This window comes from Galleria mellonella, unplaced genomic scaffold, assembly GCF_026898425.1.
Source record: "Galleria mellonella isolate WM207_F2 unplaced genomic scaffold, CSIRO_AGI_GalMel_v1 utg200, whole genome shotgun sequence".
In the NCBI taxonomy this organism is placed as follows: domain Eukaryota; kingdom Metazoa; phylum Arthropoda; class Insecta; order Lepidoptera; family Pyralidae; genus Galleria; species Galleria mellonella.
In genome coordinates, this window is record NW_026442034.1 from 79,541 (window position 1) to 102,484 (window position 22,944).

Below are 22,944 nucleotides of genomic sequence, written 5' to 3' on the forward strand. Positions count from 1 at the left end.
ATATTTTGATCTGTACTCTATGCGACTGTATTTCACTTGAATTGTTTACATGTCATTGTTTATTTTTATGTTTTGGTGCAACAAAGAGTTAAATAAATAAATAAACCTCCTTCTTTTTTAAATCGATTGAAAAGGAAACTGAGCAGACAAGAAAACAATAATGCGCCAGTTTATTCTCCTGGTTGAAAGAAAATCCACCCAGATATATAATTTTTCACAATATTAATAAATTTATTCAGCTAACTAATATTCCAGCTGCAAAAGTTCAATAAAACATTTTAAATAATTGAGCTATGTAACAGTTTCAAATTTGCTTATATTACTTAACTTTTGCAAAGCATAATAATGTACGGCGGAGTAGACTGCGAGTTAAAATTCTATCATGAATTAAATTCAGATGAAAGGAACAACAACTAATACTAAAGTTGAAAACAAAGCGAGCGTATAAAACTTTGTTAATTGTTACCGACGGAGCAAGAACACAGAATTTGGTTATTGAGTTCGCAATTAAGTCCATTTGGGGTCTGCGCGTCGAGCATTAGGTGGGCTTGCAGATACGAGTAGTCGCAAGTTTCATCTATAAACCAGTATTGGAGCTATATAAAGGGACACACTGAACGATGGTGATGATGATGATGACCCTGTTGGTAACAACGTGGACACGAGATCGACAGTAATCGACAACAATAGAGACGTCATAAAATTAAAACGAGACCGTAATGGGAGGAAATTCTGTTTATTGCAAAGATAACAGAATTCGTTCAGAATTTAAGGTGTAATTATGTAATATGGTTATAAAAATAATTAATGGCGATGCATGTTTTTTTAAAGAAAAAAATGTTAGGAATACAGATGTTGTTTACAACTTGTAAGTATTCATATAACGACTAAGTATGTAGCAGTGGTCGAGTATCAATATTTAACATTATCTCATTATAAGTAAAATAACAGAGTACGGAATGACCTTTAATTGTACTAGACAGCGCCTGAGGCTAGAATATATTGTTTACCTTCAGTAAATTATTCTTTTAAATTATATTTTAGTTGATTTTAACTAAGTATGTTTATACTATTAGGTATTAAATAGAATTTTGTCGAGAAGTAAAGTAAGGATTAAGGAATTTGTTTTTAGAAGAAAGGGGGGAGGTTGCCAATAGTTGCAAAGCTTGGTGGGCGGTTTGGCAATAACAGTTAGGGTTTAGTGATATTTTAAGAGAGACGCCCATCCCTAGACCATTATGTTCCCTTAGTCGCCTCTTATGACACCTACGGAAAAAATAGGAGTGGCCCATTTTTGCCGGGACCATACAGCATTTAGTTTAAGTTCTATAGGTAAATTTAATATTCCAAAAAAATATTAATCTTTTACTTAACAATATTTTTTTTTATACCACTTAGAATGGTAAACAAGCTGACGGCCCACCTGATGGAAAGTGGCAACCGTCGCCTATAGACATGAGCAGTACCAAGGACATAACAGAGTATACTGTTTCGCCCATGATACCCCTCATGCGTTGCCATTCCTGAGGACTCAGGTGTTATTCCTCTGTAGCCAGTAAATTCACGCCATATCTTACCCTTCAAACCGAAACACAGCCATGCAAACACAACTACTTCACGGTTGAAACACGAATGGTACCCATGCAATCGACTTTTGTACAAAGTCTCCCTCTGGTGTCGTTGGAGAAAGCGTTATAGAGAGCCATATTATATATTGTTAAAAGAGGAATAATGTAAGATTATTATTAGATACCACAAACAAATACGAGTAGTTTTATACTGATCCAAAAATAGAAGAAATTACTTCAAATATGAACACACAAATACAGATAAACGACAAGATGTTTCGTACGTATGAGATGTTTTGTGGAAACCCTGTATTCTAAATATTTTAACTTAGAAATTGTAATTACTTGGTTTACGTATTTTGCTTCGCACCTAGCAGTTTTTATTTCGGAAAGAATTGCGGCAGTCGGAAAATTAGAATGAGACCAACGTGGGAGTGTATCCTGTCGATTACAATGGAACTGTTAAATTAGGTTTACAGTTGGTGACGTAAATGAGGGACACAGTCGCAAAAAATATCAAAATAAATATAAACTTAGTACCTTAGTATAAAATCTTTACGAGAGTAACCAGAGTTATACCAGAGGGTACAAAAACGTTTGTTTGGGTACCTCTGTCCCATTCGTGTTTCAACCGTAAAGCAGTTGAGTTTGCATGGCTGTGTTTCGGTTTGAAGTGTGGGATATGGCGTAAATTTACAGAGTACAAAGGAATAACACCTGAGTTCTCAGGAATGGCAACGCATGGGGGGTATCATGGGCGAAACAGTGTATTCTGTTATGTCCATGGTACTGCTCATGTCTATAGGCGACGGTTACCACTTTCTATCAGGTGGGCCGTCAGCTTGTTTGCCATTCTAAGATGTATAAAAGAAAGTAATATTTTTCGATACAGAAAGATTTAACAAAATTGGTTGTAAATTAGCGAACATATCACAATATATACCAACACATACAAAATACATAGTAGAATTGAGAACGTCTTTTTTGAAATCGGCTGCAAAACAGATTGTGGTATTCTAACGACATGATCGCCCCACCACCCATTACTGAAATCTGATTTTAAACTCCATAACTGTTGTACTAATCCGGTTAATAGTTCTGTGTATCGAACTTTGACGAAACTACTTCTGTCTAGTACTAACCGGTAGTAACTAGTTTCAAACTTGGTACATCTAATACGATTTCTGGCGGTTAATAGTAGCCGATTAAGTATACGCGGTCAAATTATGAAAATTGTCTATGGCTCAATCTAAATCAATTTGGCTGTATATGCTTAATGTATTAAGATGGATTATTTCGAGGAACAAACAAACAAATTAATAACCACCGCGCAGTATCTACGGGATAAAGCTGATAGGCAACATTTAAAGTACATTTGGATTAAAAAAAAATTAAAATTTATTCATCGTTACTTCATCGCCTTTACCATAACAGTCTGATATTCTACTGCTGTTTACTGATCTTTTTCTATAAGAGGAGGATGTTAACTTACTATTCCTTTGTTGGTACAATAGCTTTGGTATCAAATATAATTTCGAGTGTTTCCTTCTCTTACACTACTGTGTTAACTTGTGGTCTCCTTGTCGCCTCTTACGACATTCAAATCAAATAAATTTTATTCAAATAGACCTGTTTATAAGTACTTTTAAATGGATAGTGTTTAGTAATTCTACTGCCGTGTTCAGAATGTTGTTACCTGCTAAGAAGAAGGCACAAGAAACTTAACGGTTTTTCCTTTAAATCTTTGTCAATATATATGAATTTATTTATATTTATTGTGTCTAAAATGACATGGTCATTAAAAAACTCGTATATTTTCAACTAAAATCGTGCACTTTTGTCATTAAAATTTAATCGTTTAGTATGTAATTGGATTTCTTCAATAAGTGTATCTTAATAACATGTTTAAACTTATTAAAAGGTAGATCCAAAGTAACCTTTGTTTACTTATTATAACATTTAATGCCTATTCCCATAAAAGACTTATTAACTTATATTAACTTTTCAAAACGATACTCAGAAATAGTAAATTTATTATTGTATTACTAGCTACTAAGATAGACATTCAGATTATTAAGGTCATTGTTTTTAAAAAACTGTTAAAGATTTGTTTGTATATATGACTAATTGCGTATATGTACTCTGAAATTACGATGAGAATATTTAAATGCACGTTTTTGTAAAATAAATATGCATTGAATGTTGGCAAATTTACGTCATGATATTCTATGGGACAGTATAAAAATAACAAAAATAAACTAATGTCTGTCTCAACATTAGTTTACTGTTTAACTCGGCGTACATCATTTGTCGCCGAAGTAATTTGGTGACAAGGTTTTGAATGTGAGAAGTCCACTGAGTTTTATTATCAAGATTGATTCCAAGAAAGAAAGTGAAATTTGTAAAATTAATTACTGTAGAATAGGAATTAGGTTGTTTAGAAAGGGAGGAATTTACAATTTTTTTTGGCATTCAATATTAGATTATTAGTTGCAAAACAATGCAAATAAAAAGAGAAATAGTCTCATTTCTCATTTCTCTTTTTAATCATTCTGTCAACATTAAAGCATTATCTATAATCAATATTATGCCATATCTATTCTGTATCACAAATGGGAGATTATTAACATAATCATAAGATAAGTATGGGACAAAAATAGATCCTTGAGGTACTCCTGTTCGTACAAAAAACTCAATAAATGTAACGCCATTAACTTTTTAAATTTTATCCTATAAGTATGATTTGATTTAGTTCAAAGCATTGTCTTTCATTCATTGTACAAAGTCTGCGAGTTGCCTTTAAATCAATCGATCTAAATATTGACAATAGGAAACGACAGATAATGGTTTTGATACAAACCCGATCGTAATTTCAAGCGGGATCGGGTTTCTATCAAATCGCCAATTAGAAATACTGTGGGATCCGTAAAGGATTGTGCCGTGAGCTAAAGTTGGTTGGATCGCTTCTCTACCTTTACACTGCAATTAGTTTGATTTCTGTCCGTTGAATTAAATTTACAGCACCTGATAGCCGGGAACTCGGGGAAATGGTGCCTCTATTTGATAATTACTGATCCTTATCAAAAATATTAGTTTGCTTAACTTTAATTTTCATTCTACATTTAAAATATTAATGTGTTACATATGTATTCTATTCGTCAGTACTTTTCAATTAACATCTCACGACTGGATACGCGTCGCTGTTTCTAAGAGGAGGATGTTAGCTTGCTTGCTTGTTTGCTGTTTTATTTTGTATACTAATGTTATGTTCTTTTAGGCATCTCTCTTGTAGTGTATAAATGTACAAAAATTTTAATGTATATTCTATTCAATTATATGATTTTAAATCTAATCTAAATAATATCTAATGTGTGGAATACGTAATATGTACGTAATATATACGTAATACGTATTATAGGAACATTAACATTAATTTTAAATGTAGTATATCGTGAAATAAAATATTAATTAGGCACTAATTATACACACACAAACACACACACACACACACACACGCAAACACACACACACACGAACACACACACATGCGCGCGCGTATACGCGCCCACATGCACGCAGTCATATACATTTGTACTGATTTGAGCATTAACTGCTTCATAAGGAACATTAAATATTATAAATCCGTAATTGGTTATAAGTACTAATAATAACACTATAATGTGATATAGCTTTTTAGATGTGTAGATTTTGTGGTAAGTAAATAAAATAAAACACAAAAAAAACAACTTCAATTTGATAACACCAGTTATTTTGATTTAAAAACTAAACTGTTGAATCGATTTTGATAAAATTTCTATTAAACCAATCTGTAAATACATCCCTATCAGGTAGCAAAAGAATTTTCCGAATTGTATTAGAACTGACGAAGTTATGAGGTAACAAACATAAAAAATACAACGAATTGACAACCTCCTTCTATTCGAAAATCAGAAAAATATATCTGGGTTTCAGATAACAAAAAAAAAAAGGTAAACAATCTACAAAATATGGATATGAATATTAGATATAGCTATTACAAATAGTCTTTGTTTGCGTTGGGGGAAAAATAACATGGAACTCTTCTATGAAACGTTTGATTATGTTTAACAAAAATAAACTTTGACTTTCGACGTTGTATGTTTCATTCGGGCGCGGACTTGCTTTATCAACATTACTATGGCTGTTCAAATAAAAATATTTATTGAAATACTAGGAGTAGGTAGAAATGGTATAAGTAGTTAAGCTAGATTTGAATTGTGACGACGAGATTGGTAGAGACGTATATTTCAAATGACTTGTAACCGACTCTCTACTGGCAATATAAATATATAAAAATTATATTATATGCTAAAATAGAAAATAAAGAAAATGAAAATAAAAATGGTGGGGCGACACATTAACCGCGTACCGATGCGCAGTGGTAATTTAACAAATATTAAACCCCCTAATAAACGAAGCATACGCATTCTTAATTTTTTTGTGCGTCTTTAACGTGATTACGTTGCCAATTCGGAACAGTTTTTTTTTTAATTCTATTAATTAATATTATTCCATTTTTCGTAATTAAAGTTATTCCAGTTTTGATCTTTTATTAATTTTGTGATGATGAAGTTGCTTGTTTTCTTTGTGGAGCAAAAAGTTGTTTATTGCGTAATAAAATATCTATTCCATGCTTATTTAGTAGACAGAGAATATAAAAGCTAAGAAGATGACTACTAAAGAGAGACGCTAAAAATTATATACTTGGAGATTACATGTTGTTTTTTATTACATATTGCCATTTTTTATATAATATAAGGGGCAAAAGAGCATGTGGCTCACTTGATTGTAATTACTGCTGCCCATAGGCGTCCGCAACATTATTAAAATTGCAGGTATGTCGACGAACTTTCTTTTCTTGAAAGTTTCAATATCGTATGTGTTCGGAAATACTGCTGCTGGGAGTTTAAATGGATAGTAATGGAATGGTAACCTCAGCTGCGCTATCAGCATACGCTGTCTAGGCACGAGTGATGGATGGAGGGAGAGTACAAAAGTCGATTGCTTGGGTACCTCTGTCCCTTTCGTGTTTCAACCGTGAAGCAGTTGTGTTTGCATGGCTGTGTTTCGGTTTGAAGGGTGGGATATGGCGTGAATTTACTGGGTACAGAGGAATAACACCTGAGTCCTCAGGAATAACAACGCATGGGGGTTATCATGGGCGAAACAGTATACTCTGTTATGTCCATGGTACTGCTCATGTCTATAGGCGACGGTTACCACTTTCCATCAGGTGGGCTGTCAGCTTGTTTGCCATTCCAAGTTGTATAAAAAAAAAGAGAATGAAAGGGCAGGACAGTTAGCTCATCGTGATGAATACACCTGGAATTTGGCACAATGGTTTCTAGAGTGTCCACGGGGGGTCGACCTGATGCTGCTGAGAGTTAGTTCCATGTTTTGGTTGTGCGTGAAAAAAATGCCTACAGTAACGCACCGTGGAGGGTCGTTACTGATCAAGATGGTCGGGATAAAACTTTAGCTTATGGCGGGTAGCACTTACAGTAATGAAATTTAATGGATGTTATTAAGCGATTTGAAGCCCACACTTTAGTACTCCCATAATATTTTTAGTATGAATAATAATAATCATAATTTTACCTACTATAGCCCACTGGTGAACGGAGACCTCCTCTTCAGACCGTCGTATGGAATGGTCTCGAGGGTCAGTAGACAGACGGTGAGGCAGTTCAGGATCGTTTCTTAACTTTCATACTTAAACTAAATCTACGTGCATGATTCATAATTAACACATACCAATTATGAAACATGCACGTAGATTTAGTTTAAACACTTTGGAAGTTTTGAAGTAAAATTTTTGATAAATGGCTGGATAGGGTTGCTGCCACGATGTTCCGTTCGCACCCTTGGGGCATGAAATTTTAAATTTAAAGTTTTATGCCAGAATACTTTATACCAGTTAATTCGGTCTGCCTATTTTTGTATGTGTAACAGACAATATAAACATATTTCAATTTTTTAATGCTAATTTTCTCCGGCATAGATTGGACTACCTCCATCTTTTTCCGTGGGTGTCGTAAGAAGCGACTAAGGGAGCTTATGGTGGAGGGATGTGCAGCAGCGTCTCTCTTAAAACATCTGTAAAAGCCTAACTACGGCTGCCAACCCGCCTGTCAAGCGTGGCAACTACTGGCTAAACTCCTTTTATAGGGAAGGCTTATGTTCAGCAGCGGACAGTCAACGGATGAAATTATAATGATAATAAAAATGATAAATTTGTGTTTTTTTTTTAAAGATAATATTAATATGGAAACGCTGTGGTGTATTCGGTTTTATCTAATTGAAAACTAGAGCCCTAAGATTGCAAAGTATACTCGTATATATATATATATATATATATATATATATATATATATATATATATATATATATATATATATATATATATATATATATATATATCAGAACCTGCCACACTAAGTTTCCATACTATTATTGGAATACTAGAACACAATTGGTCGCGTATAGTGTGATTTCACAGGAATTTCCTCCCGAGAACGTTTATGCTATAGAGAGAGCTCTTTGCCGAGATTTCCTTAAACTTAAAGTGTTTTAAAAAGACGTATGTGGTTTTACACTCACCTTTGCACATATGAACTCCCATAGGCTATGGTAATCGATTATATTTAGACGGGCTCTGCTATCTTTGTCACCTCTGTGGTATATAAAAAAAAATCCAGTCTCATAAACTACAAAATTAGGGGGATGAATTGCTAAAGTATTTGAATATGTAATGTTCTCTGAGTGTTATGTGCGTGTCGGCATCTTTGGCGCGAAAACATCCAAATGCAAGAGTATTGTGAATTATCCCACGCGAGCGTATTACTGGATTTACTCCGGTACCTTGTTAAACTAATGTGCTCCATTTGTACTCGTATGTTACAAATGCAAGTTACGGACAAATTAACAGACAATCGACTTAAAAAATAAAGAGCTTTTCAATTCAGATGTATTTATTTAGGTCTGTTGTCTCATAACTTCGTTTGTTGAATACCGATTTGAAATATTCTGTTTTATCTGAAAGGGTATACTTACAAATTGGTTCTATGGCAATTTCATCAAAATTGTGTATGTAGTTCAGTTTTAAAATAAAAACAATGTGTTTGGCCATAACTGAAGTTGAGTTTTTTTTTAAACACAATTTTAAATTATTAAATTATTTCTGATCTGGTTAGTATTATCGGAAACGTCAAAAATAAAAATTAAGCGTGTCGATAGTGTATATATATATATATATATATATATAATCGTATAATTTTAATCATATTTTAATTACATTTGTATAGTAACATTTAAGATAAAAATAAAAAAATTGCAGTAATATTCATTACATTCGGATGAAAGACTTGAAAAACTTCAAAGTACTTAAGAACAGGATGTCGGAGTCCAAAGTTGGTTTAATGCATATAAATATAATTAATTGAAGCAATTATTTCGTCGTCCGCCATTTCCTTTCTTCCTCGTTATTATATCTTTATATTCGTTATTGTACAACTCTGCATTATTTTTATTTTAGCGAGTGAAGCCTGCAACGTTCACACAGATTCACTTTACCCTATAAAGGTCTTAGTATTACTGTCACCAAAATGATCAATTTGTGATCATTAATTGAAGAAAATTATAAATAAAATTGTAAATTGTTCTTTATTAGTTATAGATGGGTAAAAAACGCATGAAGGGTTCATTGGCGTCACAGTATACTCTGTGACGTTCATGGCACTGTTCATGTCTATAGGTGACAGTTACCATTTTCCATTAGGTGAGCTGCCAGCTCGTCTGCTATTTTTAAGTTGCCTAAAAAAAAATATGATGGAAATCTGTCTGTCTGATTATTATTCCCGCATAGTTCAGCGTACGTAATGTACCATGTGACATAGATCGTGAAGCGTATGCACTTGGAATGAGAATAGATAAATAGATAGATAGATACCCTTTATTGTTTCCTCCAAAGAATGATATAGATTATAAAGTTCACACAATATGAACACGAAAAAATAATTACAAAAAAATAATTATTAGTGTTCGACCGAACTTTTGGTTTCGGTTTCGGCCAAAAATTTACCGAAATTTCGACCGCGCCGAAACTTTGTGTGTGTGTTTGTGTCGTATTTGTGTCTAACTAAATGTTGTTTTTTTTAAGTTTACTTCCAAGAGTAAGTCATAATTTTTTTTACATATATATATATGACATATTTGTTACATACTTTAATTAGTGTTTATTATTACCCTTTAAATATCTGTGTGTTTGTGTAAATAATTGTGTAAAAAGTACGCTAGATTTCAGTATAGAACAGGAATTTTAAATATGTTTCAGTAAGTTTTAGTTTCGGTTTCGGCCGAAATTGATACCAAGGTCGAAAGTTCGGTTTCGGTTTCGGCTGTAAAACCTGTTTCGGTCGGATACTAAAAATTATATAAAAGGAAGGTAAAGAGACAACAGTGGGCAGCCTTATCGATAAATAGCGATCTCTTCCAGGCATCCCCAGGTCGGAGAGGAATAATTATAGTTACTGGTTATTTGATTGTAATTATTTTGTTTAATTCCGCTACCATTAGTATGTGTGTGACTGCCAACACTCAAAGATTGAACATTAAAACTTTTATAACCTGCCATATTAGCCTTCAATCTCTGATTGCCATTTCGTCCACGCACATTTTGTGATACATGTTTCACCTCTATATATATTCGTATTTCTTTCGGAGATTGATGGCTTATATGGAAGGTTGTAGAAATTTTGGCAGTAACGATGGTAGTCAATGTTTGAGCGTCGGTAGTCACACGCATACTAATGGAAGCGGAATTAAACAAAATAATTACAATCAAATAACCAGTGATATGAATATCCGAAAGATGACATCTAGTTCAGTAAAACAGTTATGGTTACACGTATTTAAATACTAAATTGTTTCTACGCTACTATGCGAAAGCGGTGCACATCTCTGATGCGTAGGGTTCGGGACAGCTCTAACGCTATCCTAAAGGTATTTGCGGACCGTCCAGACTGCCAGTATTTGAATCATTGCAGAATTATTCACACGCTGGCTAACATACAAAAAAAATGTAGGTTAAGATAATGTTATTTGTTATAAGTGTCAAAATTTGATTTAATAATTTATATCTGGTACGAACTAATATTGTTAACATTTTGTAGGCCCTGGTTGCCTTGATTAAAGAATTTATTTATTATTATTATTATTAAATATTGTACAATACTTCTTGTGTAGTAATTAGAAATTAATAAGTAAGTGATTAAAATGACGCTGAAATATAGTTTTAAATAAATTATTTTAAAATATTTAACGTACAACTGACAGTGTTACTTTTATTTTTCTGAAAACAATTAGTTTGATTTTAATATTTAACTTTAAAGGTTTAAATAATGTTTAAATGTTATATTATTTATAACTAGCAGTCACCTGTGAGTTTAGTGTGAAAAAAAAAATTGGAATATGGACCAACTTGACAACAAATTTTATTCAAACCCATTCAGCAACAACTACATATATAATCTTCCCAAACTCTTATATTTGTGTAGTATTTATATTAATATAATTAAGCTAGATTTATGATTGTATTAGATCTACAATAAATACAATTATGATTTAAAATAGGGGTCTATTAATAATATTGTTTTTGTAAAAAGTTATAGAACATACAGAAGATTTATTAGACAGAAATATCCGAAAATAAAAAATTCTAGTGTAGACAATAGTCTCTAGTTTTTACAATATTTAATTTCTATTGTAAGAGTTTAAATCAATGCTGTTTATTTCAAATAAAATTTACAATACATTAAAAGAAATAAAACTTACAATTAAAAAATTTCAAATTCCGTAACTTACCTTTAATTAATTCCATACGCTCTAAAACTTCCGAGCACAGTCATCTCAGTCACTTTGTATACACTATGGAATGATAACAGTTGATAAACAGTACTTTCACTGCAGTGAGCTCGAGAGACGATAAAAGTTGGCGGCGAGTTCGTAGCGTGCGCGGCGCGGCGCGGTGCTGCTACGGAGGCGTAGCGGCCGCGCGGCTCGCGGACTACTGCCGAATGACGCGCAGCGGCGTTCCGGACGCCGGACGCCGGACCGGACCGGTGTCCGTGCTCAAGTGACAGTGTAAAGGTAACTAGTAACATTTTAGTGTTAATAATTAAGACTGAGTTTCATAAAATAAAAAAAAAATAAAAAAAACTACTTTGAAATAGCAAAGTTAGTTATTTTCATTAAAAAATTTAAACTACTAAAACTAATTGATCCCTCAATACGTAAGTGTGTTCTTTTAGATAAAAAAAAAATAATTTTGCATCGGTTTACAACTGACGGAGTTATGTGTTAAAAAACAAAAAAAAAAAAAATACAACCGAAATGAGAACGTTCTTCTTTTAAAAGTCAATTTAAAATATTTAATATTTATTGTTTGTAAATTCTAGCAACAGTGATAGTGCTTGTAAACATAGACTTGTTAAATAAAGATGATTTGAATTTAAATTTAATTTAAAAGTAAACTAATAAAATACTAAGTCTGAAATCATCACATCGGTGATTCTATTACCGGTGATTGTTTTAATTAATTACAAACAAATGTTATTCACACAGTGTTTCTGTGACAATCAAAATAATTTGTTCTATAGAAGCAGTATTATTTATAATTATTTTTAAGTTTTATTTGCTAGAGGGAGACTTTGTATAAAAGTTGTCTGCTTGGGCACCTCTGTTCCATTTGTGTTTCTACCGTGAAGCAATAGTGTTTGCATGGCTGTATTTCAGTTTGAAGGGTGGGATATGGCAGCGAATTTACAGGGTACAGAGGAATAACAGCTAAGACCTCAGGAATGGCAACGCATGGAAGTGTATCATGGGCGAAAGAGTATACTCTGTTATGTCCATGGTACTGCTCATGTCTTTAGGTGTCAATTATCACTTTCCATCAGGTGGGTTATCAGCTCCTTTACCATTCTAAGTTGCATAAAAAAACTATGCTCGGTGTAGCCTCACATCTCACAGTGACGCCATGTTCAACTACGAGAACTCTGTACGTATAATTTCATTTAATTCTTTTAACTCCCGCCCACACACGAAGTAAATACTGTCAGCGGACAATATTTCCCTTCTGTAATTGTATACTTGTACAATGGTAACACGTGCGCGTAACAGCATACGATTATGGGGGTTTTATTATGACTGGACCAAAGTATGAGTACGCCGACAATTGTCGGTTAAACTTAAAAGCCTGAGTAGGCAAGCCAAATATGAGGGGAAAGTCTGCGAGCGAAAATGTCCCACATCTGCGCGTGCCATTACAACACGACCATGAAATTGGCCTCAGTCACCATGTATAGTAACCCTTTAATAATTGTATGGCATTAGTAATTAATCCTATTTGTTGCAAATGTTCAAAGGCACTCTTAGTGGAATCGTTGGCGATTATGTTAGTTAGTGAAATAGTATAATTGTATTCGTATTGACGTTTGTTGTGTAAGTGCTCCGTATTAAGCTCTTCAAACTAATGATATTGTTACAGTATTTAATGGTTACATTTCACTCGAAATTTCGTGTACTTGAAACGCGCACAGTTAATTTACAATAATTGCGTGGCCTTCACAATTCATTAAGTCACATTGTTGCGAATAAACACCTTTTTTTCTAAACTTTCCTTTAGAAAAATATTCTTTTCCCTTGTCGCTTCATATAATTATCTGGGGATAAACATGATAAAAGCTACGTTGTATTTTTAATGATTTACCAGAAAGATGTCTTTTTTCATATTCTCTATTGCAAAGTACTAACATAGAATTTGTTGCAATGAATTTCACTGATGTGTGAGTTGGGCGGTACTCCTACACTTAGAATAATGTGAAGAGATACACAAGCAACAAAAGCGAGCGATAACAATCATTTGTGGCCTCAGTGAGACCACATTTTATAAAAGAAAAAATTAGGGCTGTAACCTTATTATTTAGTATAATAAACATACATGACAAATGTATTAAACAAAAATAAATTCAAGACGAATTCAGATAATCACGACTACCACAAGCGAAATAAAAATACAATCCGGTTGCCAAAAATTCACTCTGTAGAAATTAAGCAACTATTCGGAATAATAATTAAATTATTTTTTAAAGCATCCTTTTTACAATGTCTTGAAAGTTTTAAATCAAAAGTGAAACAAATTTGTTTTTTGTCTCGTATTAATTAATATTATTCTATTAAGTTATAAAATTTCAACTTGTACGTGTACAACTTGAAAATTTGCTATAATTATGTATCAACTTTGAAAATACTCTAATTTAATAATAATATTGTTCGTCAATTATATATGTACTATTATAACACATGAGGTGTCAAAAGTGTGAAGGTGTTTTTTACTTGGCTAATAAAGTAAATATGTATAAATATGATGAATAAATGTATTATATTATATAAGAATGTATTATATTATTATTTATTCGTAATGTATAAGTAGACATTGTATTTATACACCCTGTGACGCTACAACACATTACTTTACATGACATACTATAATACAAAGTCAAATTCATAACTGGACCTTTATTTACGCAAATAAGTAATTGAAAAAAATGTGACACTACATTTTTCGTTTATATTAGCAAAGTTTTGAAGCAGAAATCGAAGGTTGTATATCATACATACATACATACATACATATCTGTCATGCCTGTCTCCCATTAGGGTAGGCAGAAACAATGGAACGCCAAATGCTTCGATTCAAACAAACCTCTTTCGCTTCTTCCACATTACATATGATCACAATATCAGTTTCTACATACTAGGCTTTGTATTTATAATATTGTCTTATATAATTAGGACTAAGTAACTATTACAGTAGTACCTCTATCATTTCAAGAATAATATAGTGCAAATTAATGTATTAATGAAATTAGCGCCTCTGAATTTCAGATGTCATAAAATTCTTATGCAGAAAATTGCAGGCCAGCAATTTTCATACGGCATCAAATTTTAAATATTTTTTTCTCGTGCTGAGCACTAACTGTCTTAAAAAAAATGTAAAACGTTATCAAAATGAAAGGCGCGGAGGGGTTAGACAGGGCTGGGCGGATGGGGGGTGGGAGCCGAGACGTCGTCCCTCGGGCGTGAAGATACCTTGATGAAAAGAAAATGGCTCCGGAACAGAGATGATATGTCGCCGCGTACACCATGGACGCTAAATAAAATTAAATTTTATAATATTATCACGGTACTTTATCAGATGATATTTCAATATTCATGTTTTGAAAGCATTTAATTTATTGCACCTTTAAAAGGTTCTGAATTCAAATGTATTTTTGAAATATAGAATGAATGAGTATACTTTATTCTTATTACAATATATAGGAAATATACAAGACAATTAATAAACACAACGATACAATTGTATAAGTACAATAAGGCGTCTTATTGCTGAGAGCAATGTTTTCAAGACAACCAACCAACATTTTTTATTTAAAATTGTTGAATATTGCTGACTAAATCGATTTCGATTATTCTTTTTTTAATGCAAGGCTTTATCTAATTTTGTCAAAATCGTTAATTATGCAGATGTCGACCTTTAGTTCGCGTACAAACCATGGTTGTGTTGAATGTAACGTTTCATGATATGCAAAATATTCTCAACTTCTCCGTAACAATGTTAATACTTGGAGTACGCGAGCATAACTTCATTATTGCTCGGGGGAGTGAACGATCATCATGATTTGGTAACAAACTGTGACGTATCATAACCAGAATGATTGTGACGGTAAGTCAACTTAGATTTCTTGGTTGAAACGTTAGTGCAAAATTTTCCTTTATAATACATATTAAATATGCGAGAGTCATAAATATGGAGTAAAAATAAAAATCAACCTTATAAGTTTATTCTTAAGTTATATATTACGATACAGGTATTCAAAAACTTGAGAGTAATATAAAATACGTAAATTCCTACCTTAAATGTAATAATTTTCTTCTTATTTATTCTCTGTAGGCGTTATGTTTTTTTTTCTACAATAATTATACTCTAGGTTCATAGTTATGAAATAAAACAAGTGTATTTAAAATAACTATCGTTAATGTGTATAACTATTCTATTTATATGTATGTCTGTGTGTACAATTGTTTAAATTTTTGACAACAAAAACCTTGTGTCTTGCTTTTTATTAATCTTCTGAAATTATTTAACATCTTAAAGGTATCGCCTAAGTAGCTAATATACAAGTAGCTTATTCAATACAATAACTAGTGTCACATGTTATATATTTATTGCATGTTGTATTTAGTACAACAAAATAATCCCGACCACAATATAATATTATTAAAGAATCAGAGTACCTAACGTTGTCTGAGCAGAGTGATCGAGAGCAAAGCGAACATAATGACTATCTACATGTGAGTGTAAATACAGTAAGGCCCGTCTCGTTTGCAAAATCTTGGCACGTGTGTGGAAGTCTAATGTACTCTATTCTTCGTCATTAATCTACGTTGGAAGCAGTCCACGTAGTGCGGAGTCGCCTGTGACGCGGCGCGGCGCGGTGCGGTGCGGTGCGGTGCGGCGGCGGGGTGGCCGGGTGGCGCGGGACCATTGTGACTTCGCTCCGCGCGTCTAGCCGCGCTGAATGAAGCGCGAATTAAAAGAAACCTACTCGTATTTCATGCTGGAATTAATTGCAATGCTCACCCCGTCCGACACCTAGATATTTTTTTTTATACCACTGAGGTGGCAAACAAGCGTACGACCCACCTGATGGTAAGTGGTTACCGTAGCCTATGAACATCTGCAATACCAATAATATTTTAAACACTCAATTTGAGTCTCCTAAAATATTGTAACCATTTCATAAAAAGCATAATTTACCAAGTACGATTAATGTAAAATTATAATTTGGCATGTTGCAAATAAATAATAAAGTAACAGCCTTATAATTTCGTAATGTTTCTTTGAAAGTCTGTTTACCTTCTCTGGTATTCGATCAATTTTTTATTTCCTTGCGGGTCTATATTTTGATTCAATGTCTTATAAGTGATAGTGAAATTACAGAAAAAATTAAGTAATTTAAAATAAAATTATGAAAGGAAGGCAATACACGAAGGACGTCACAAAGTATTTTTGTATTCTTCTAACTCATATAGATGGCCAAGGAGTTGTTAGCCTAGAATCTCAACAAGCCGAAAGCGCCATCACTGGCCTTATAGAAATGGCATTGTTGAGTTCTATAGACGACGGTTTCCACTTTCCATCAGGTGGGCGTTAGCTTGTTTATAAATTCTAATTGCATAAAAAAGTCTTCATGTAATGAATACAAACAATATTTTCAATTCATACATCAAACATTCTTACATAACGCTGACGTATATATTAATAAAACTTCCCTATTCTATAATCCGAATGCTTGCGAAGTTTTTATAGCGCGGGTTTTACATCGACTGAGGCCTGAAAACTGGCGTTCTTCGTGCCCATTTCCATTTATTGAATATTTCATCTGTTGAAGTAGTTTTTTATTACCAAAAATATCTTTATTTTTATTATAGAAATACAAATAATGTTATTACGGCGGAGTGTAATGTGCATCCCTAATGACGTGGCTGGAGTTCTCATTTTCGACATTCTGTCGGGCTGTGCTGTTGGCAAGGCGCGCGATACACTACCTGTAATTCAATTAACGCCTCATTCGGAGACAGACGGCTACATACATTGCTCTACGTTAATATTTGTATAAATTATAATTTTGAGCGTCGGCAGTATTTGGCAGTAGTTTAATAATTTAGAATTTTAAAACAACTACTTTAATTTGATATTGTGGTTATACAAAGCATATTATGGTTTATTATTAACCCACCCTGATTTTACAAAACAAACAAGCCAAACAAGCTGACGGTCCACCTGATTGAAAGTGGTAACCATCGCCTATATACATGAGCAGTACTATGGATATAACAGAGTATACTGTTTCGCCCATGATACCCTACCATGAGTTACCATTCCTGAGGACTAAGGTGTTATTCCTCTGTACCCTGTAAATTCACTGCCATATCCCACTCTTCAAACCGAAACACTATATTATTTCATATGTATTAGTTTATCCATATATATTAAAAGTAATGTTTATGTATTATATGTGCATTTCTTATGTTTATATTATATTTATATTGTGTACTGCCTTAATGTGTTACTATAATTGTCACATATTTTTCACCACATCTGCCCTTCATACGCTTTCTGTTTTTACCCAATGGTTAGCTGGTAGAGAATGCCATATGGCATTAAGCTCGCCATTTGTACAAAATTTTATTGTGCAACAAAGAACTAGGTATTTCTACAAATATTAGTTTAGGACACACTGTACATACAAAATCTTCCTAAAAAATATCTAAATGATAGAGAAATCTATATCAAAAGATGTTGACTTTTTTATAAATTATTTACAGATATTGATAGTTTTAATTAACATTGTTTCTATGACACAGCGTACTCACAATACAAATGACGATCTATACAAACAAGTGTAATTGAAATTCGATAATATTTTGAACGAAAGGTCTATTATTCCGTTTCATATTATTCATAGAACATTATTACAACAATATTAAGTTAGTTCTATATTAAGCCAGGGAATTGCTTCAACTTGACGTATTATATGTTTTCTGTTTATGAATTATTAATAATTGATTTTATTGACAATAGGATTTGTTTTCTAGTTTGAAATTAGTTTTATTTGATCATCAATCTCAGAAACGTTATTTGATATTGTTTTCTTTATTACAGCATCGGCGTAGTATTATTATCTAGGTAGAAAGGATTTGTTACACTCCTTTAGATGAATTTAACTTATTTATGTCATAGGTGTGTATAAAAATCTTAAAATGGTTGTTTTAATTGTTTAAAAATTGTTTAGACTAGTGGAGGTCGACTTGTTAACTGAGCACCATTATGCAGTATAATAAAAATCTAGTTTTCAGGTACTGTAAATGCTATATGCAGTATTACTATAGGCCATAAATAATAGTATTCTGTCGTTATGTAATTTCGTGTAGTATTCTCACAATTAAAATACATTTCACTATATTCTACTCATTAGAATACAACAAACTATAACATATTATACCAAAGATCCGGAAATACATAAAACGAGATATCTTCTTTGACAGGGTAAGATATAAGGTTCGCTTTACTGGCCACTGAACCCTGAAAAGATAAGAGTGATCTTGCGCTGACTCTTTGGAAGCTTGATTTGAAAGCAGTCGAGTCAGCGGGCGCTGGCTGGGGCGGCGAGTGCACGCCGCGTATTCAATCGAGCTGAAAGTTTCACCTGTTGTATACGTGTCGCTTTTCACAGCGCGCATTTTATTTTATTTGTTAATGGACGGAGTGATAGCGGCAATGGGTGAATGCTTGCAAAGCAGAAAATTCTGTACATTTTGTGTACTCGTGTAACATTTTCCGAGTCCATTAATTTATTCTTTTTGTTCCAGTTTGCTACACTGTTTTTTTTTTATGTAACCATCTGGTTGAAAGTGGTTACTAACTTTTTTTATGATGTATACCTATTTAGGAAATTAAGCTGATGCTCCATATGGTAGAAAGTGGCTATAAACATGTAACAGTACCATGAACGTCACAGGTTATTCCTGAGGACTAAGATACTATGCCTCGTTACTCTGTAATTTCACTGCCATATTTCACGTTCTAGGCCCATGTTTAGCAGTGGACAATTAGCGGTCGATATAAATAAATGGATCCCATACTTAGTTATAAATTAAAATTGTATATGAAACATGACCTCAGTAATAATTTAAAATTATGCCTATTATTAAGTAAACAAAATTATAAAAATCTTTTTCCAAAAAATGAAAGAAAGACGGAAAGAAAAATATTTATTTGGCCTTTATCAACAACAACTATAACAAAAACATAAACAATTATAAATTTAAACAAAATACAAAAATAAATTTATACCTAATTAGGAATTTTGACCAAAGTGGTCACCACTCAGCTAAGTATTTAATCATTCATATATAATGCCTAACCGCTGATTTTCAGTGTTTTACTATATTACTTTTTGACCAAAAATTATATCAATAAAGTTTCTATATATATTTATTTATTTATTAATGTAATCTAAGAACTTGTCTATTTTTATTATATGTAAATAATTTTCCCCACATTTATTATGAATTTGATTTTTCTATTTTTATATAATTTAATATTATCAATGAAATTTGAAATAATCAAAGAGCCGAACATCAATGTAACTTAATAAAACCTGTTGTTCACGTGTCACGGTTATTTTTAACGAAACTGAAGTAATAGTAATATAAAAAGAATTGCTGGAAAACCAGCGGTGTTCACATTTATATAAAAGTAAGTATTTGCGGGTACTGTATGTCCCACGGAGGTTTACTACAAGTACCACGCGTCCGGTCATTGCACTGCATATTGCACTACATAACTTATTACACAAACATGGCGGCTTCCCACTTCAGTAGAAAATATTCGTTTCAAAATATATAGCATCTTCGTTATCGCTATGATAGAAATAATCATATCTGTGGCACACACTTCTGGTAGTACTAGCCTGCTAAAGGATTTTCCGGTATTTCTCAGGTGATTTACAAAAGAACTATAATCGGTTCAGAATCGACGACCTAATCGCATTACAAATAAAATGCAAACGCATTAAGGACCTCTCTTTTTCATTTTTTTATGTGAAAGGGTCGCAAAGGAGCATGCGGCGCACCTGAGGGTCGGTGATTACTGAGGCTTATAGATGCTAGCAACACTAGAGGAGTAGCCGGCGCGTTGTTGTTTCCTTTCGTCGAGTTAAACTATTTTAACATTTTAATACGATTTGCCATGAAATTCTAAATAACGTTATTGACAATACATATTAAATAAATATATATTTTTTATTCCAACACTCAAATTCAAGCAAATACCAGCTCGAACCCTTCGACTCGTTGCAACGACGAGCTATGAGAATTGTCGGTGATACCAACCTTATAAGCAGTATCGAACCCTTAAGTCTTAGGAGAGAGTTCGCCTCACTCTGCAAGTTCTACCGCTTGTACAACGGATTGTGTTCAGAGAATTTGTTCAATATGATGCCCACAGTCAATTTCTTTCATCGAATGGCTCGCCATCGACAGGGAGTTCATCCTCATATCCTACAGTCTAAATGGTCGCGTACAGCGCGGTTTCAGTGATGTATCCTCCCACGAACACTCAGGTTATGGAATGAGTTCCCTGTTAAAGTTTTACCAAGTGCCTACATCATGGGGTTCTTCAAAAAAAAAGGGGGGGGGGGGTTAAAGAGGTTTCTTCAGAGTCGGCAACGCACGCTTAATGCATCTTGTATTGCAGGTGTTCATAGACTACGGTAAATGCCTTACCATCAGGTGGTCGTATGCTTGTTTGCCACTAGTGGTATTAAAATAAATATTATTACTGTATATTCAATTTTAATTAAATAAAGTAACACGTTTGTACAAACACAAGCAGGCACGGCATGTGTTGCGAGCTGCGAGTGCTTACAAAGGCAGTTCCCATACACTCGGGTGCGGATGTCGCGAGCACGTGAATCCGGAACACTCGCGAACTTTGTCAACGTTGCGCAACACTGCCGGAACTGTTCCGTGTTATATATTCTGTGAATTCATTTACTATAATAATAAATGTAACAGAATGTTTTTGCTCTGTAACCAGTACACTAGACTAGGCTAGTCGATTAGGAATTTTATGTTTATTAGGCTTTAAGTAACCGTCATATTTATAAGACACAATGCTTGTGTTTTCATATCCAGTGCTGTGCTAAAGCAATCGTCAAAAAAGTAATCTGACAACAGGTATGCGTCAATAACAGAAAGTTGCGATTGGCCTTTATTTTTGTACAAGAAATACGTACAATTCCTACATATTAATAGTATCTTCTGGCATTAAATATTGAACCTCATTGACCCCAAATTAATTTATTTCATTAATTCTCAATGGAATATATGTATGTATATAACATTTTGTTATTAGAAATATATCGGTAAGTACATTATGTCTTTGTTTTTAGATAGTACAATGTAATGTGACCGTGTAGTCCCGGCATACAATAGGTCACTTCTTCCTTTTCCATGTGTGTTGTAAGAGGCGACTGAGGATGGTTGAGGGATGAGCAGCAGCGTCCCTCATAAAACATATTTAAAGCCTAACTGCGGTTGCCAATCCGCCTGCCAAGGGTGGCAACTACTGGCAAAACCCGCCAAGGGGAGGGCGAAAGATGGGCAGCAGCGTCCTTCTTAAAATATCTCTAAAGCCTAAATGCGGTTGTTAATCCACCTGCCAAGCATGGTAAGTATCGATAAATCAACCCTCCCCCCCTTATGTTCAGCAATGACCAGTTAAAAGCTGATATGATGATAATAATGACAATGTAATAGTTTAAATTAACTGCTTCCTCAACTCCGGTGTTCAATTTATAGTTCCAATTTATATAAATACTAAAAAAACGAGTAAACAGTAAAGCGGAACAATGCGAACGATGTTTGCGCGTGACACGTCGCGCCGGCAAATGCACTTCGTGCAGTCGAGATAAACGCAGGCAGTCGCGGACTCCATTCCCGCAGTACGAGTAGTATCGCTCGCTCCCAACGCTCACGGCTGCGTTTTACAATGTTTTGTAATATAGTGGAGTTTATTAAACAGCCGGAGACTGCAGTGCTGTGCAACAATAGAACAGATAGTAGCGTGCGCTCGCTCTATCGCCCGCGCCCGCTCGTGTGCTCCGGGCGCCGTAATAGCTTTATTGCTCGCTCAAGTTTTATTATGCACGACATGTGGAAACTAATATCAGATATTAATTTGTAAGCTACGTACTGTCTGTTGGTGGTTTTATGGTACCGTTTCATTGTATGTTGTTCGCTTAATTAAAGATATTATGATTCCTCTGTTACTTGCAAACAGTTGTTATTAGTTTCTCGTGGTGATAGTAAGAACACAATGTGTCATCACCTATTTTTTATTTTTAAAATGGAATGGTAACTCCGTCTGCATTAGCATGGTACCAGTGAGTGATTTTTCTTATACGACTTAGAATGGCAAACAAGCTGACAGCCCACCTGAAGGAAAGTGATAACTGTCGCCTATAGACATGAGCAGTACCATGGACATAACAGAGTATACTGTTTCGCCCATGATACCCCCCATGCGTTGCCATTCCTGAGGACTCAGTTGTTATTCCTCTGTACCCTGTAAATTCACGCCATATCCCACCCTTCAAACCGAAACACAGCCATGCAAACACAACTGATGTTAGATGTGGATGGAGATAGG

General features: G+C 33.8%; 1 protein-coding gene across 4 annotated transcripts in view; it reads right to left on the reverse strand.

Annotated features, from left to right (window-relative positions):
* LOC113522166 (cell adhesion molecule Dscam2-like) overlaps positions 1–11,789 on the reverse strand; it is a 66,237-nt gene extending 54,448 nt beyond the window's left edge. For 3 of the 4 annotated variants that reach the window (XM_052894251.1, XM_052894250.1, XM_052894252.1), the window contains exon 1: positions 11,469–11,789. The gene's annotated coding sequence lies outside the window, so the exon portion shown is untranslated. The remainder of the gene's footprint in view (positions 1–11,468) is intronic. The other variant, XR_008252761.1, reaches the window with a different exon arrangement.
* Positions 11,790–22,944: the final 11,155 nt, after the last annotated feature.